General features: G+C 44.1%; 1 protein-coding gene across 2 annotated transcripts in view; it reads left to right on the top strand.

Annotated features, from left to right (window-relative positions):
* The window catches only part of LOC113931903 (CREB binding protein), a 123,167-nt gene that overhangs the window by 313 nt on the left and 106,890 nt on the right, over positions 1 to 15,964 (top strand). The window lies entirely within an intron of this gene.

The following is a 15,964-nucleotide window of genomic DNA, read 5'->3' as shown; positions in this document are numbered from 1 at the left end:
GCGGGGGCCCACCCCCAGGTGAGCGCCGGGGAGACCCTCCCCGAGGCGGAGGCCAGCGCAGCCGCTTCCCGGGACTACGCCGGGCCGGCCGAGGGGAAGTTTGTGGCCAGACTGCGCCGGGGCCCCGAGCGGGGGCCGGCCCTTCCCGAGCGCTCGCGGCGGGCCCCGGAGTTGGGGAGTCCTCCGCGCGCCGAAAGCGAGCGGTACCTGCGGGGAGGAAAAGTAAAGTGGAGCGAGCTCGTCTTCGTGGGGATTCCACGCGCCTCTCTGTGCCGCCGTGCGTCGGCACACTCGGGGCTGCCTGGAGGGATGACAGCACAGGGTAGGTTTCATGGTTAGGGAAGGAAAAAGTGCGGCGAAAGGGGGGGCCCAAAGTGTTTTCTGAAGTAGTAGCACAATTCGCAGTGCTGCGACTAGAAGACACTCGTAGCAGCATCCAGCCTGGGAGTTACGACTTGGAAGTTTCTTTGGAATGTGCTCCTTGGGAAAATGCTTAGCAGTTATCTTGAAAACTCTCGTTGTTTGGTCACTTAAGTCGTTCCATTTTCACCTTCCCAAACTTCGTTAGCAAGATGTCATCAAAGTTGCTGTGGTGTGTTTCAGAGGCACAACCTTAAAAGAAAGTTAGATAGCAGATCCTTTCGGGCTACAGTCTCCACTTGAGCTGGTGTGACTTTTACAGTGTAGATGTATTTTTAAAAAATTATGTTAAGGAATGTAGGAATTGCAATTTTTGCCCCCCCCCCAGTTTTTTTTTTTTTTTTTTTTTTTTTAGCACGGTATTAAACAGCATCCCTGAAAACTTCCTGAGGTAATCCCATCACTTGCTTAAGTATTTTAGTTTATTCGTTTAATAACTCTGGGTTCTTCTGGGCTGGTTCACGGTAGCATTATGATCGAGTTGTATTTCCTCTTTCAGAGCTCTCCTTTGCAGTAAAAAAACTTGTGCGCTGCTTGCATTTCTCCAGTACAGTCTTGGAGTAGCAGCATCTGAAAATCAGTTTATAATGAATGGGTCCAAATTGAGTTATATTGCTGCAGCAATGCCTTCAGATTTGCAGAAGACACAGCTGTTCAGCTTGTGCAAATATTTCTGTGGCCACTGGCATGTTTCTACTAATGGTCTAAAAATTTTATTTCTCCTGTTGAAACAAAACTACTTGAATTTTGTGGCTTCAGTTTTAACACAGTTCCTAGAATATTAATGTAGGCGTGAGAGAAACGATTTTTAAAAAATCCGCTATAAGGAGATTCTTGTCTAGTTTAAATAAAATTTGTTAAATGGTTGAGGGGGGTAGTAAATACGTCTCATGAGATATAAAAGTCACTAATGCTTTTTTTTAAATTGGTAAAGAATTGAGTGTGATGTTTATTTTGTCAAATCACCTTGTCTGAAGTAAGAAGTGTGGAAACAACCATGATTTAAATGCCCTTTTACTGCGGAACAGATCTCCTTTGCTTCATTAATCTTGCTGTGTTTGAATGAAAAGTCTTTAATCATGTGAAACATAGATCATACCAGGCAAGTTCAGCTTTGAAGCTTGTCTTCTGAAACTGGTAGCTTTTTGAATGGCCTTGCAGCTTTGCTGTTGTTGAAGGAGTGTATTACAGATTGTGTTTTCTTGAGGGATAAATTACTAACACAAGACTTAACAGAAAGGCTTGTCCAACTATATACATTCAGCTGTTTCCAAGATGGAGCCCAGAGAATGGCCTTTTTGGGTAGTTCTGTTATTGGATGGTCACATATTTACTTGATGCACTGCTAAATCACAACAAAGTTTATCTGAGAGGATTTTTCCCTCTTGGCCACTTTTCCCCCCTTCCTGTCCAACGTCGATCCTCCCAAGGCATGAGGGCTCGCTCTTTTCCAAATGTGGAGCAAAAAAAGTTTTTAATAGCTCCAATTTAAATCATTTAAAGAATAAAATTCATGATCATACTTATGTCGAGTTCCCTTGGTTACATGCTCATCACGTCACGTTATCAGGCAAGAGTCTATTAGTGTGGGGGCCAAGGAAGGGATCATCATCCAGCACATTAAACGAGGTACAACCTTGTCTCCCATCACTACTAGTCTGAGACAGACAGATCTTAAGGATACATATTAAGCAAATAAAGGATTAAAGGAATCGCATTACGTACAATCAAAGGAGTGAGGGCATTGGGTTAGATGGGAAAGTAGGGAGACTCAACCTCATTGTAGTGAGAGGATGTGTTTTTGAGGCTCCCAGGAGAAAATTGGACCAGGTGGAGCAAGGTGTGTTTCCTGTTTCTGTGATAAACTTTGAGTGACGGGAGCTCTGTGCATAGGAGGAGGAGCAGGAGGAGCCCGGATGGCCTGAGAAACCTGAGTGATTTGGACTGCCACCATGCAGTACGTGTCTGTGGGGACTGGCCTGGGGAGCCATCGGTGTCCATTGTGTGAGTCTGGGGGGCTGACATTGGGTGGAGAGAACAGTACTCCTGCCATTGGGGAGCTCACAGGCCAGGGTACTGCCTACAGGGCACTTACAGTCTAGCAGAGGGAGTGTGGCATGCCAGTGAGGTAAGGTGGCATCTCTGAGTGATAAATGTCATTACCACTGATGACAGGAGAGGCTGGGAAGGCTTCTGAGGAGAGTTTGGGGAGGGGATGCGGCACTAGAGAATGTGCCCCAAAGGAAAGTAGCAAGAGGAAGAAGGAAAAGAAGGAAAACTGACCTCACCCAAACCTCAGCTCTGGAGTGGCCCTGGATTTAACATCAGGAGATTGCTGTTGAAGTAGCATTTTCTTGTTTTACATCGAAGGTTTTCTCACAAGTGCAGTCTTCCTTCGCTTGGCACCCATTATAAGAGGTAGGACCGTGTGTTTCCAGTATTAGTTAATTGTGTTTTGGAAACTTCTTTATTTAATATGTTCAGATTAAAACAGCATATTAGTATTTTTCAACAGCAGGGATTCATGGTTTAACATTGAAGGAGAAGTAAATATCCGGGCAAGCAGTAGACTTTTTTTTTTTTTTTTTTTTTGGTCAGCTTTATTGAAGCCACATTTACATACAACAAATAGACTAGTTAAAGTTTTTAAAGACTGTCTTCTGAAAATTGAACACAGATCTATTTCATCCTATCCTGTTTAAGTGTCCCTGAGTAGTTGTGATATACTTTATAAGGTGAGTCCCTTTAAATGCCATAGGAAACCATATTTAAAGAAAGTTTGGGGTAAATACGGTTACCAACCAAAATACCTTTCACAACAAAATAATGATCTGTTATGTATGTGTCGTGTTTTACTCATCCGAGTGCTTTTCTCCACATCCCCTCAGCTTGGTCCTCACAGCATCCTGTGAGGTAGGATGGGAAGATACTCTTCCTGCCCATTCTAGGTAAAGAACCAGACGAGAGAGGTGATCCGCCCAAAACCAGAACCAAACCTAGGTGATTAAAGTAAATAATTTGTGTATATTCATTTTCCAAATCTGTGTCCATAAACAGGAAATTTGCTTGAATCATGGATTTAGGAGCTTGTAGTACTTGGCAAGTTTCAATAGCGTAACTCCAGCAGGTGAAGTAAATCTTGGGGGTGTGGAGTCTGCCACCAGCTCTGGGGGGAAGCAGAATGTGTTCTTCCTACCGGGGGTGCAGGGCACTGGCTCCCTCTTCCCTCTGGTTCTGGTGCAGCAGTTTGTTCTCACCTTCCTGCGGATGGCAGTGAAAATTGAGGACCAGTCAAGTTTTTTCATCTCTTCATTGAGTTCTGGCTAAATAGGAAACAAACTTTTGTAGAGACTTCTAGGGCCAGGGCTTTTCATGACTTGACTTGACTTTTACACGTGTTGGAAAAGTAGGGACTTTTGGATAACCTAGGGCTCCGTTGAACTTGCTCAGGGATGATGATGGGTAAGTACGAACCCCACCAGGGGTGTCTCTCGGTGCAGCAGACCACCGAGAATCATTCCTGTTGGATGTTCGAGTGTGATCCCGTAACTTTTAAACCTTACAGAGACAACTTGTAAAGGGGTGGAGGGGCTTGTTCTTAGACCAGTAGCAGTGTTTTTACAACTTGTGACTAGTACCACTGTGGCTCTGAGACAGAGTATGTGATTACTTGGGGCCATGTAAATGCTGACTTTGTGTTTTTACTTAATGTATTTGAAAACAAGAGTTAAAAATGATTTTGCCAAAGTATGCCTTCTCTGGTTAGGATGAAATGTATCTTATCGTGAGCTGTTCAAGATGAGCAAAGCTTGTGTTAAGCCAGTTGAGTTCTTGGGTGCCATTAGTCAGGACACCACCTCTTCCATCTTAATTCAAGCCAGCATTCCAAGTATGTTCCAAGAAAACTAGAAGGCATGCGAAGAAACATTTCTTAGAAAAGGTTTTGTGCTCACACGAGGCTGGGAATAGCTGAGGAGCTCTACGGCAAGGCCTTTCCAGAGCCCTAACATGCTGCTGGGCTCTAGCCTCACGGCACAGGGCTGTAGTTTGCACCATTCCCAAACCTTTTTTATGTAAATACAAGGGTTGACAGACTTTCTAAAGGGCCCAAGGTCATATTCTTGGCTTTCCAGGCCGTATGGTCTCTGTCATACTGAAGACTGCCTTTTCAGCAGGGAAACAGCCCTGGACGTAAGTACACAAATGGGTGCGGCTATGTGCTGGTAAACTAGTAACTTTGTCAGAGCCAGGAGTTGGCTCTCGGGCCACAGTGTGGGACACTGATATAATGTGGGATTCGTGCTCTGAGGATCCTCGGTTTTCTCTTTTGAAAAGTGAGTGTGCCCCCATAGTCCTGGCTCCTTGGACCAGAGACCTGTTTGTTGATGGATCTGTCAGAGACAGTCACCATGCGCATGCGTCCGTGTAGTCCCACGAGCAGGCAGATCGGTTGCAGTGTAACACACTCAGTGGGGTGGTAGCCAAGAATTCTGTAGTCAAGACTATTGATTTTTGTCTCCATTTTCAATTATATGTCTTTGTAATAGGAACAGGAGGACCATGAAATTTTAAAATTGCAAGAACTTAGGTGGTGCGGTGTATTCTGAAGATTATTAACTAACTTGAAGCATATTTCATGGACTGTTTCTGCAGCAAATGAATAGGTGATTCTGGTTCTTTACCACATGTATAACAATTCAGTCTGAGGTACCTAGGCAGTAGCAGTATACAGAGGATTCTTATCAGTGGCTCTGAGTAGCGTAGAACTGTGTTGACAAAATAAAACTTGGAGGCAAAACTCAAGAATACAAAATGCTATCAAGTGCTAGAATGCTTGAGTCATAAAGGGCAATCGGAGAGGGCTTCATTTATTCACGTGCTGTTCACTGAATGTCCCTGTATGCAGAAACCTGGGGCTGGATGTCCAGGTGGGGGGTAGCACCTGAGAGATCCTGGGGACAGACAAGGGAGCCTTGGCTGAGGGAAGCACCAGGAGTAGCCTGGTGGGCCCTCTGAACTCCTGTACTCCGGTGCCGCCTCCCCTTCTGAGCCAGAACAAGGCACCTGGCAGCTGGGGAAGTCTGCTGGGGTCTGTGCCTTCTGTAATGTTAAGAAAAGCACTCTGGCCGGGGCACCTGAGTGGCTCAGTCGTTGGGCATCTGCCTTCCGCTCAGGTCATGTTCCCAGGGTCCTGGGAGCCAGAGCCCCGCATCTGGCTCCCTGCTCAGCGGGAAGCCTGTTTCTCCCTCTCCTGCCCACCCCCCGCCCCCGCTTGTGTTCCCTCTCTCGCTGTGTGTCTCTCTCTGTCAAATAAATAAAATCTTTTAAAAAAGAAAAGAAAAGCACTCTGGCCACTCACAGCAGTTTCGTCTATGTGAGTGTCATCGTGTATGGCCTGTGGGTATGATCTGTGGCCCCTGGCTCGCATTGAAGTCTTCTAGTTGCCCCAGACTGTGTCTCCTAAGCTCTCAAACTCTCGGCCATCCCCTCTGGTTTTCAGCACACGTGCCTGTTGTTCCCTGACCCAGTCTTAGGCCTTTGCCTAGTGGTGCATCCCTCCTTAGAAATGCCATCCTATGCTTGATGGGCTCCTCGGGGCTGGCGTGGTTGTCCACGGCTCCTGCATTAACTGGGGGAGGGGTGCCACACTTGTCCAGCTCAGTCTTAAACTTTGCTTTCAGGGAAATTCTCACATTGCAGCACATCACTGATGAAGAAATGTAATCCCTTGTGGCAGTGCCTGTTGGGGGGCTTTTGCACATTCGGCTTTCTGTGGGGGCTGTGCTCTGCTGTCAGGAGTGCTGAGATGGAGCCACATGCAGGGTCCTGTGGGAGTGGGGCAGAGGTTGCCCAGCTCCAGCCTGGACTTGGTGAGCCGTGAATCACTCTGATTTGCAGGAGAGCTCTTTAGATGCAGGGAATGGGTGCAGGAAAGGCACGCAAGTAAGCAAAAGTGATTTCCTTTTCCCCCCAGGATTTTAGACAATGTAGGGAATGACTGTTGCTGACGTTGAAAAACTGCCTTCAGGGTGTTTCTGGTTCTAAATTTGGGAAGCAAGGCTATCTCTGAGCTCTATGTCTAAAAGTTGAACTCCTTTCTTTTTAAACCTTCCCCTTAGAAAGATACGATCCCATGTGACATCACCCCCCCCCGTGTTTCATTTCCATTAATCAAAAGAACGTTTAGTGGAACCATCACTAAGAATAGTAAAATCTAATGGTGAAAAAAATTTCACCTGATTATATCTGACTTTCCTGTTTCTAGGCGTCCCATCTGCTACTGTTTAAAAATCTCTTAATTTGCCCATCTTTCTAATGCACCTGTACCACAGCGTAGACAGTAGGTGGTTCTTAACAGTGGTAAGCTGTTTTAATGGGGTTGGACAGTTCTGTTGTGAAGCAGATTCTTTTTATTATTTCAAAAGCTTCCCTTTGCACTACCACCCAAATATTTTGGATTTTTTTAAACTGTACCATTTATACATGTTTTAACTTTGTAGTTAGAATAACCAATGAAATACCAAAAAAAACAAAAAAACAAAAAAACTCTTGTTATGAGAGGCTTGTGCAATATTTAAATAAAGGACATTTCAGTATTTGATTACAAACCAAATGATGACACTCAGAACTATAGAAATCTATCAAATAATTAGGGTTTGCTTTGACAATTACGGGCTATAAAAGCTTGACCCAGTTCCTTTGGATTAAAATATTTTGAGTATTTGTCACCTGATTAAAAGTAGAACCTTCTACCCATGACTCAGAGTTGAAGGAAATGTCAGAGCTTTTTATACTGAGAGGCGGGCAGCGCGGTAGTAAGGAAGGAGCCCTGGCCTCCGCTCGGGGTGGACACTGAATCTCAGCTCTCAGCTTGTCAGTTCTGTGACTTGGGCCAGTGACTTTACATTTGAGCTTGGGTAGGTGAGGGTGGCGATCTTTTTCTCCAGGGGAAAAAAATCCCTTTTTCCGTTATCACTTTGACTCACTTTGTATATTGGGCTACTGTGGTTACTGGTATGTAGCAGGTTGCAGCAGCTGTTATTGGTCTTTAATTGTTTGGGAAAACATTAATCGTGCGCTTCCTTGTGGGCTGGTGGGGTTTGGGATGATGTAGGTGAAGAGTCTGACCCAGAACCAGATCCATGGGAGTTTCTCTCTGAATAAATGGAAAGATGCCACCCCTGCCTAGTTCTCTTCCTATACCAGGGCTGGTGTTGAGTGTTGGCTCTATCAACTTGCAAAAGAATGAATTAGAAGCCGAGATTCAGGAATCCTACAAACCAGGTGATAGTTTGACACACTTTACTCAGTTTGTGTTTGAAGTTAAAAACTATTCTTTATTGGAAAATTGAAGTCTAAATGAAATTGTTTTTCAACAGGAAGTTGATTTAGGTTAGGACTTAGTGAAAAAAGAAAAGCAAGTATGGAGAAATCATAAAAACAGTCTTTTTCTAAAACAGGAGAAATGGCCTTGGGATCACTGTCCAGTTTAGTCAGGTTGATTAGACGGAAGAAGTGTCAGTGAAGTTCACTTTCTCCCTTGGTTCAGCTGCCACTGCTCTGGAAGGGGTCAGAGTGAGCTTTCTGCTGTATTGTGGGGGGTTTTCTCTCCTACAGATTCTGTCCTGGAAGCGGTTTACGGCTTTCCATTCTAGATATTTTGGGTGTGGTGATTTGTGGTTTTTGCTGGGAAAACTGTCCCATGGTGGACAAAGAGCTTTTTCTCCTAATTTGTGTGTCTTTACGTTAAATCTTGTTTACATTTTATTTAGTAAACAACTTTCACTGAAAATGACTAAAAGGCATGAAGTGTACTGATAGATTTTCTGTCCTGTTTTTGTTGTGCCTCTACTAATAATGGATTTGGGTTCTGTTTGAAGAAGAGCACAGTCTGCCCAGGGTTGAACTTCTCTTTAAAAATCTGTAAGAGAATCATTTGAATTACTGGTAGATAATTGGCTATTTTAGCTTGCACTGGTGACTTTCTCAGTCTTTGAAAGTGTAAGGAAAAACTGATTTCTTCTCCACAGTAAGAGAGTAGATTGGGACGTTTCCTTTGTTTGAAATGCCCATGTTCTCGTGGTAATCTGAGCGAGTACAGTCCAGTAGAACTTGATGTGATGGTGCCATGTTCTGTATCTGCACTGCCCAGTACTGGAATCGCCAGCAAATTGTTACTAATGTAATTCAGGAACTAAATTTCAGATTTTATTTAATTTTAATTAATGTACATGTCAACAGCGGCCTCTGGCTAGTGGCTGCTGTGTGGTACAGCACAGCCCTGAGTGCATTTACTTATGTCATTTGTTCATAGTTTTAAGGTATTTATGACCTAGAGGACAAAGTTCCTTCCAAGGGACCATTTTCTAAAGACACTTTCAAAAGTATTTGTTGCTTTAGATGTAGGATCTTTTACCCATTTAGACAATATTTTATGCTGTGGGGTCCTCCGTGGACATTTAGTATGATGCGACGAGTCCAATGTCTGCCTTCATGGGAGACAGCTGTAGTTTGGTGTAACCGAGCACCTCGGAGGGGAGGTCCCCAGGCATATGGTCCCATGCATGGTGGGGCACAGGACAGAGTCTGTTCTGAGGGTCTTGGAAGGTCTTCTGGGAGAGGTGACATTTGCATGGAGACCTGCGGATGGACAGGAGATGGGGGTGGAGAGTACCGTTGCAGGTGTAGGGAATGGTGTAAATAGCCATCATGAAGGTCTGGAAGTTGAGAGTCCTGAGTGTGTAACAGCTTTTGCAGAAGCCAGTTTTATTTTTGGTTTACACTCATTGGGCTACCATTTAGAGGCCATGTGGTCTTGCTTCTGAGAGGCAGAGACTGCCGGTGTGGTCCCGCTCTGGATACAATCTCAGCTGTACTGCTTCATTCTTTTAATCAACAAAGATTTAAATGCTTATGTCACTCAAATCGGCGATATGTTCTTACTCTGTGTGGGATACTGCTAGGCTGTGGTGACCCCAGTGCTGGTTCCGTCCTCTTGGACGGAGCTGTGGTGGTGTGGCCAGGCAGTCCGGCAGGCCCACCAATGCCTGTCTGATCTCATACTGAGATCAGCGCTGCAACGGAGGCTTCAGGGCCACGGTCAGGAAAACTTCGTATGTAGAAGGACTATTGGGGGACTCAGTCTGGGCACCTGAAGGCAAGGTAAGGTTGTGGAGAGCCTCTGGTGTCAGACCAGGGAGTCCAGATCATCCTTTTAGGGCTTGAAAAACAATACAAAATTTTAGAAATCCGTTGCATCCAGGGTAATTGGAGGAAGCAACTGTGATTTGTTCTCCAGAAATCTAGATCAGCTTTTCCAAGGGTGTATTTTTCCATCCATGTTCGTATCTGCTGGGGGAGTTGACAACTGCTCTCTCTTCCCCACAAGCCCTGTTTGTGAGAGGAAAAGCCCCATGAATCAGAATTCATATACTTATTTAAGATATTAGGAATTTCTTGTACAAACATAATTTTCTTTCAAAAACTTTTTTAAAAATTGTTTTGAGAGTATGGGTAATGTATTCATATGGCTCAAACTTGCAACCAGCAGGAAAGATGGTTTAGGAGAGGGCCTCCTTCTCCTGCCTCTGGAGCCCCCGGCCTCCTCCCTGGAGGCAGCCCGCGCTAGCTGCTGCTTGTGCGCCTTTCTAGAGCACGCTGTGCGGGTGGAAGCGCATGCCCTCGCTTGCTCTTTCCTGCCAGAGTGGCACAGCATGCATGTTGCTCCCACTCTAAGTGCACTCCTGACTGAGAAATACCTCAGAGCTGTTGCAAATACTAATATTTGAAGAGCAGGCTTCATTCTAAAAATCCTTTTTTTTTTATGGTAAAATATTTTGGTGCTGTACTTAACACAAAATGATTTCAATGTTTTCACTGTATTATAAATAGGAAGAATTGAAGTTTCAAAAAAATTAATCGAAGACTGTAGGAGATTTTGCTACTGTCATGCAACCAGTTCACACCAAAGCTCTGTTCCTAGTTTCCCAGTTTCTGGAAGAGATTCCTAAAACCAGAGGTTTTTTATTATTCACCTTATTAATTAATGATATACACATATCTCTAGCTTAACAACCTACTTGTATACCAAGCAGATAAAGTAAAAATCAGTCTCTTGTTTGGTAGGACTTCTAAGAATGTTCACATTAACTCCAGACCTTTTCTTTAATTTAGTTAATTGACCTAGAGATTGCAAAAATTAAGGTGACCAAAAGGTCCTTCAGAAGAGGAGTGGCTGAGTCCCCTGCCATGGCGGTTTGGGGAAGGGAAGCGATCTTCCCTTCAAAAGGAAGAGAAGTCTGAGGGTTATTAACTTTAAAACAGATGGAAAACATACATGATAATTAGGCCCTTCTCAGTAGTAAAAAGTGTGTATACATAGATTTCCAGAAGAAAACCTCCAGAAATTGTTTTTCTTGGCAGCGGGGGACTGAAGATGTTTTGGGGGCTCTCTGCTTTGCACTTTATATTCTTCTAAATGCTTCAAAAAAAATCCATAAGGGCGCCTGGGTGGCTCAGTTGGTTAAGCGACTGCCTTCGGCTCAGCTCATGATCCCGGAGTCCTGGGATCGAGTTCCGCATCAGGCTCCCTGCTCCCTCAAGGAGCCTGCTTCTCCCTCTGACCCTCTCCCCTCTCATGTACTCTCTCTCATTCTCGCTCTCTCAAATAAATAAATCTTTAAAAAAATAAATAAAATAAAAAAATCCATAAACATCATACTTTCATCACAAAACTAGTGAAAGAGTAAATCAAATCCAAAGCAAAAATCTTAGTTTTTGTGGTTAGAAGAATCTGTTAAATGGTGACAAGTGGTGTTTTGGTTAGTTCTGTTGCAAAACCTTTAGACCTCTAGCGAGAATGATTTGAACAAGTGTAAATTAACTTAGAAGTGCCATCCAAAGATAGGAAAATGTGATTGTGTTTTAGTGGCATGTCCTGTTAACGACTTTCTTTGTCACAAGCTCCGATTCTAACAGAATCCTTTCAGTTAGAGGTTTCTCCATTGATGTTACTGGAAGCCGCGGGACCTGACACCACCTAATGTTTGAGTATTTCAAACTACTGTCGGCTTCCCCAATGTGGGCAACATTTAGCTATTACATTGGGTGCACAATGCTGTATGTAGATTGTCATACTCCTTTAGGAAAAAAACAGTAGTTTTTGAAAAGTCCTTCTTTAAAGTACTTTTTCTTTTCCTGCCTTTTAAGCTCATGTGAACACTAAAACTATTTTAAACTAATATTGAGTGCGTTTCAGATTTCATCTTCAAACTGCAAATACTCCCAACTGGAAGTGTTCCAGGTGTTATCATCTGGGCTGAATGAAGCTCATCACCTGGGCCTGCACACCCCAGGGGCTGCCTTTAAAAAAATCAATTTCCTTAATTACTTAAATGAATCGTTCATTCACAGGGTTCAAAAATCAGAGGAGGACACAAAGCTGTAGAGCGAAACTTTCCTCCCTCCCTCCAACTAGTGCCCCCAGGTAACCACTGTGAGTAGATTGTGCACCCCTCCAGGGTTCCTCTCTTCAAGCAGACGCTGTCTATTCTTGGCTCCCTTGCCGCCTTCCTGCCTTTTCTTGTTCCTAGAGGTAGCATACTGTACACATTGTTGCACACCTGTACATAGCAGCATGTGGAGAGCTTCATTATCTCTTTCCATAGTTGCTGGTGTCCATTATATGAGATGTGCCATAATTGGTTTAATCTGCTCCCCACTGATGGACATTTAGGTTATTTCCAATCCTGTTCTCGCACAAACAGTGCTTTAATGAATAGCCATGCACAATTATATGTGTATCTATAGAACAGATCCCTAAAAAGCGAATAAAAGGTTAAAAGGAATATGCATTTATAATTTTGATCATATCATCAAATTATCCTCCCTAGTGCTTGTATGTTGGTGGATTCTTAAAGCTTGAAAAGCAGCACACTTATATCCAGCATAGACCTCACTGGGTATTTTGGGTATATTATTTATTAAATATAGTCTAGTTGACGGATACTCAAGTTATTCTTCAGCTCGTGATTCTCCGTCATTTTGTACCTCTTAGTCGCTTGCGATTTATCTATAATTCTATGGTGTTTTTTCCCCGTTAAGACTTTTTTTAGAGCAGTTTCAGATTTCATGGTAAAATTGAGGGGAGGGTGCAGAGATTTTCCACACATACCCTGCCCCCACATGCACAGCCTTCCCCATTAAGGGCACTCCCACTAGAGTGTGTTTGTTATACTTGATAAACCTACATGGACACATCATCATCAGTTTACCTTAGGGTTCATTCTTGGTGTTGTACGTTCTGTGTTTGGACAAATGTATCATGACATCTATCCATCATCATATTATACAGAGTATGTTCCCTGTGCTAAAAAAACCCCTGGACTCCACCTGTCCAAACCCCCCCCCTCCGCCGCAGCTGCTGACCTTTTTATTGTCTGTAGTTTTGCCTTTTCCAGAATGTCCGATAGTTGGGACCACGCAGTCTGTAGCCTTTTCAGATTGGCTTCTTCCACTTAGCATTATACACATAAGGTTCTTCCATGTCTTTTTGTGGCCTGATAGCTCATTTCTTTCTAGTGCTGAATAATACTCCATTGTCTGGATGTTGGTGTACTTTTTGGACTTAATGCATTTACTTCCTCTTATGGGTGTTCCTGTAGTCCACATATAAGCCCACTTTTATTTGCTGTACAGTTGACACCGCAAGTTTAGACAGCGGTATTTCCCCCTTCCTCCTGACTTAGTGTTGCTGCCTGCCAGCCACAGCTGCCAGCATTTGGGCCAAAGGACCTGGTCTCTGGGCATCCCTTGCTTGTTCCTCACGCGGTAGCCAAGTAGTCTGAGGTGGCCTGGCACCTGGGGCCTGGGGTAGTTTCTGCAGAGGTTAGATCCTAGCCCAGCTGCCAACATTCCTCCTCCTTCAGGACTTCAGAGTTGCACAGTGGATGGGTAGCTGATTCCAGCCCCTCACCTGGGTCTCAGTACCCCCTTGGCCGTGGTGGTGGAGAATAGTGAAACCCTTTCTGCTCCCTTGGCTCCAGACCACCTGGTTACCATTTGGGGGCCACTGAGTGAATTACGGTTGGTCTGGTGGTGGCTTGCTGCTGTGACCACATCTTCTGTCCCACCTTTGTCTTACGAAGCCTTCAAAATCACCATTCACGGATGAGGGAGACAGCACACAAACCACATTTAAGAAACTTAAAATTGTCCTAGCTCTCTGGGAATGGCACTTCCCTGGAACTTGTAAGTGCGTGGAGTGAGGGTAGGAGGCTGACTGTGATTCCAGGACTCTGGTGATTCAGGCCCAGGGTGACAGGACTTGTGGTCTGGACTGTCTTGGGTTCCTTAAGTGAAGGGTAAATAGCAAACATTCAGGGAAGCAAGATTTCTCCATCTCTGAAGCACAGTAACCATGAAATGCATTTGTGAATGAGAAAAAAAAATGCTCGAATTTTAATAGTAAATGATGATCCAAAGTAGACTTTAGCCTTCTTGGGTAGACTTATTGTATAGAGGGCATTTTTATAAACCAGGTTTTTCCCTTCTGACTTAATATCACAGTTTCTAAAGTACTGTAGTTTTATTTCATTTAGTTTCATCTACTGCAATAGCCTGCTGTCCTTCCCCTCACTTCAGACAATATAGTTGTTGGTGTTTAAATATTTAAAGGTACTTACTGGACAGGTTTCCATCTAAAAGAGTCTCCTGGGTGGATCCTTTGGTAACAGGAATATTTGTCCCCTAAATTAGCTATAAATTTGGGTTTAATAAATTATAACTGTCAACACAACACTTATATTGGAGAATAGAATTTAGGCTTTTATTTTTTTTGTTTGGGTTTTTTTTTTTTTGGTCCTATGCTCTGCATGATGAGTGGTTTTTTAAAAGACATTAACAACAGATCTTCCCAAAGAAGGCCTTTCTTCATTTAAAGTGTTCTGGTGGGGTCTCTCCCTCCTGAATCACATCCACACACCTGCAGAGGGAAGCCCACCATGTTGGAGTTAAAACCCATCACAAGCAAAGTGGCCAGCTTGTTCTGTCTGCCCAGCCCCCTTCTTCCACCCCGTCCATGTGCAGTGTTCCTTTCTCAGCGTCTTTTCCTTCTAAAGATCTGCTCAGAGTTTGCCTCTCATCTGCAGCCTTTTCCACTTGCTTGTAAAATCCGGTATCTGTGTTAGCAGTTTCAGTTTGTGACTTGGTGTCCATGACCTGTCTTCCTCAATTAGAGTAGAATCCTCTGGGGGGCAGACTTTTATTCGAGTCTCAGATAAGCCCAGTTGTCCCTGCAGGGAGTGAAGTCCCGAGCGCGACATGTGCCCACTCTAGGAAGGCCCCAGAGGAGGCAGATTGCTCAGCCACGTCTGCTCTGGCTCTTGAGCAGATAGTGATTCTGAGGTGAGGCAGGACTTTTTGTTCAATATAAAATCACTGTTCAGAATGAAGTAAAACCTCATTCTGTACTAATTAGGGGGTAGTATGTCTGCATAAAAAGCTTGAATCACAGAAGATTTAAGAAGGAATTTACTTTAATTATTTCCTAATAGTCATTGTAAAAAAAAAAAAAGATGTCTTTTGGGAACTTGTTTAAATGCCTAGATAAAAATTATTTGTGGTGTGCCAGGTGGCTCAATCTGTTGAGAGTTTGACTCTTGATTTTGGCTCAGGTCATGTTCTCAGGGTCATGAGATCAAGCCCCACATTGGGCTCTGCCCTGGGCAGGAAGCCTGCTTGGGGTTCTGTCTCTCCCTCTCCCTCTGTCCCTTTCCCCCTCCAAAATTATTTGTAATGGGCCTAAATGCTAAGAAAACAGTGTTCTTTTCTTTTTCTTTTCCTTTTTTTTTTTTCAAGATTTATTTGAGAGAGCGTGAGACAGCAAGCAAGAGAGTACAAGCAGGGGGAGCGGCAGAGAGAGGGACAAGCAGACTCCTCACTCAGCAGAGAGCCCGATGTGGGGCTTGATCCCAGGACCCCGGGGTCATGACCTGAGCCAAAGGCAGAAGCCCAACCAACTGAGCCACCCAGGCACCTCTCTTGTCCTTTTAAAAATGTTTTAATTCTGCATTGTTGGAGAGTTGTCCCGTTATTTATTTGCACAATCCCCACGAATTTTCAAAGCAGAGTAAGCTTTACTTCTACTAGCGTTGTCACAAATTATTAGGACTTTACCTCAGAGAAGTGACAGTCACTGAGCATGAACCCTGTACCAGGGATGCCTGGTCCTTGATGGGCATGTATCGGTTAGCCCTCATAGCAATCTTGGAAGATGGTGCCGTGACAGATAGTGACTGATATGTATTGAGTCCTTACTGCATGCCAGGCTAAGTACTGTGTACACACAGTATGGTTTCATTCTTTCCTCAGTGAGCCTAGAGGCAGCTACTATTTTCATTTCCGTTTTAGAGCTGAGCAAACACATCAGGAGGTGTAGTTGGAGTGACAGAGAGGGGCTTGAATCAAGACCAGGCTGTGGTTCCTGTATTGTGAGTGTCTCACTGGTAATGTATTGATAAATGTACTGTGGAGGTCTCAAATGGTC

The sequence above is a fragment of the Zalophus californianus genome, chromosome 10 (assembly GCF_009762305.2).
Source record: "Zalophus californianus isolate mZalCal1 chromosome 10, mZalCal1.pri.v2, whole genome shotgun sequence".
NCBI classification, from domain to species: Eukaryota; Metazoa; Chordata; class Mammalia; order Carnivora; family Otariidae; genus Zalophus; species Zalophus californianus.
This window is presented reverse-complemented; position numbering and strand designations above follow the sequence as displayed.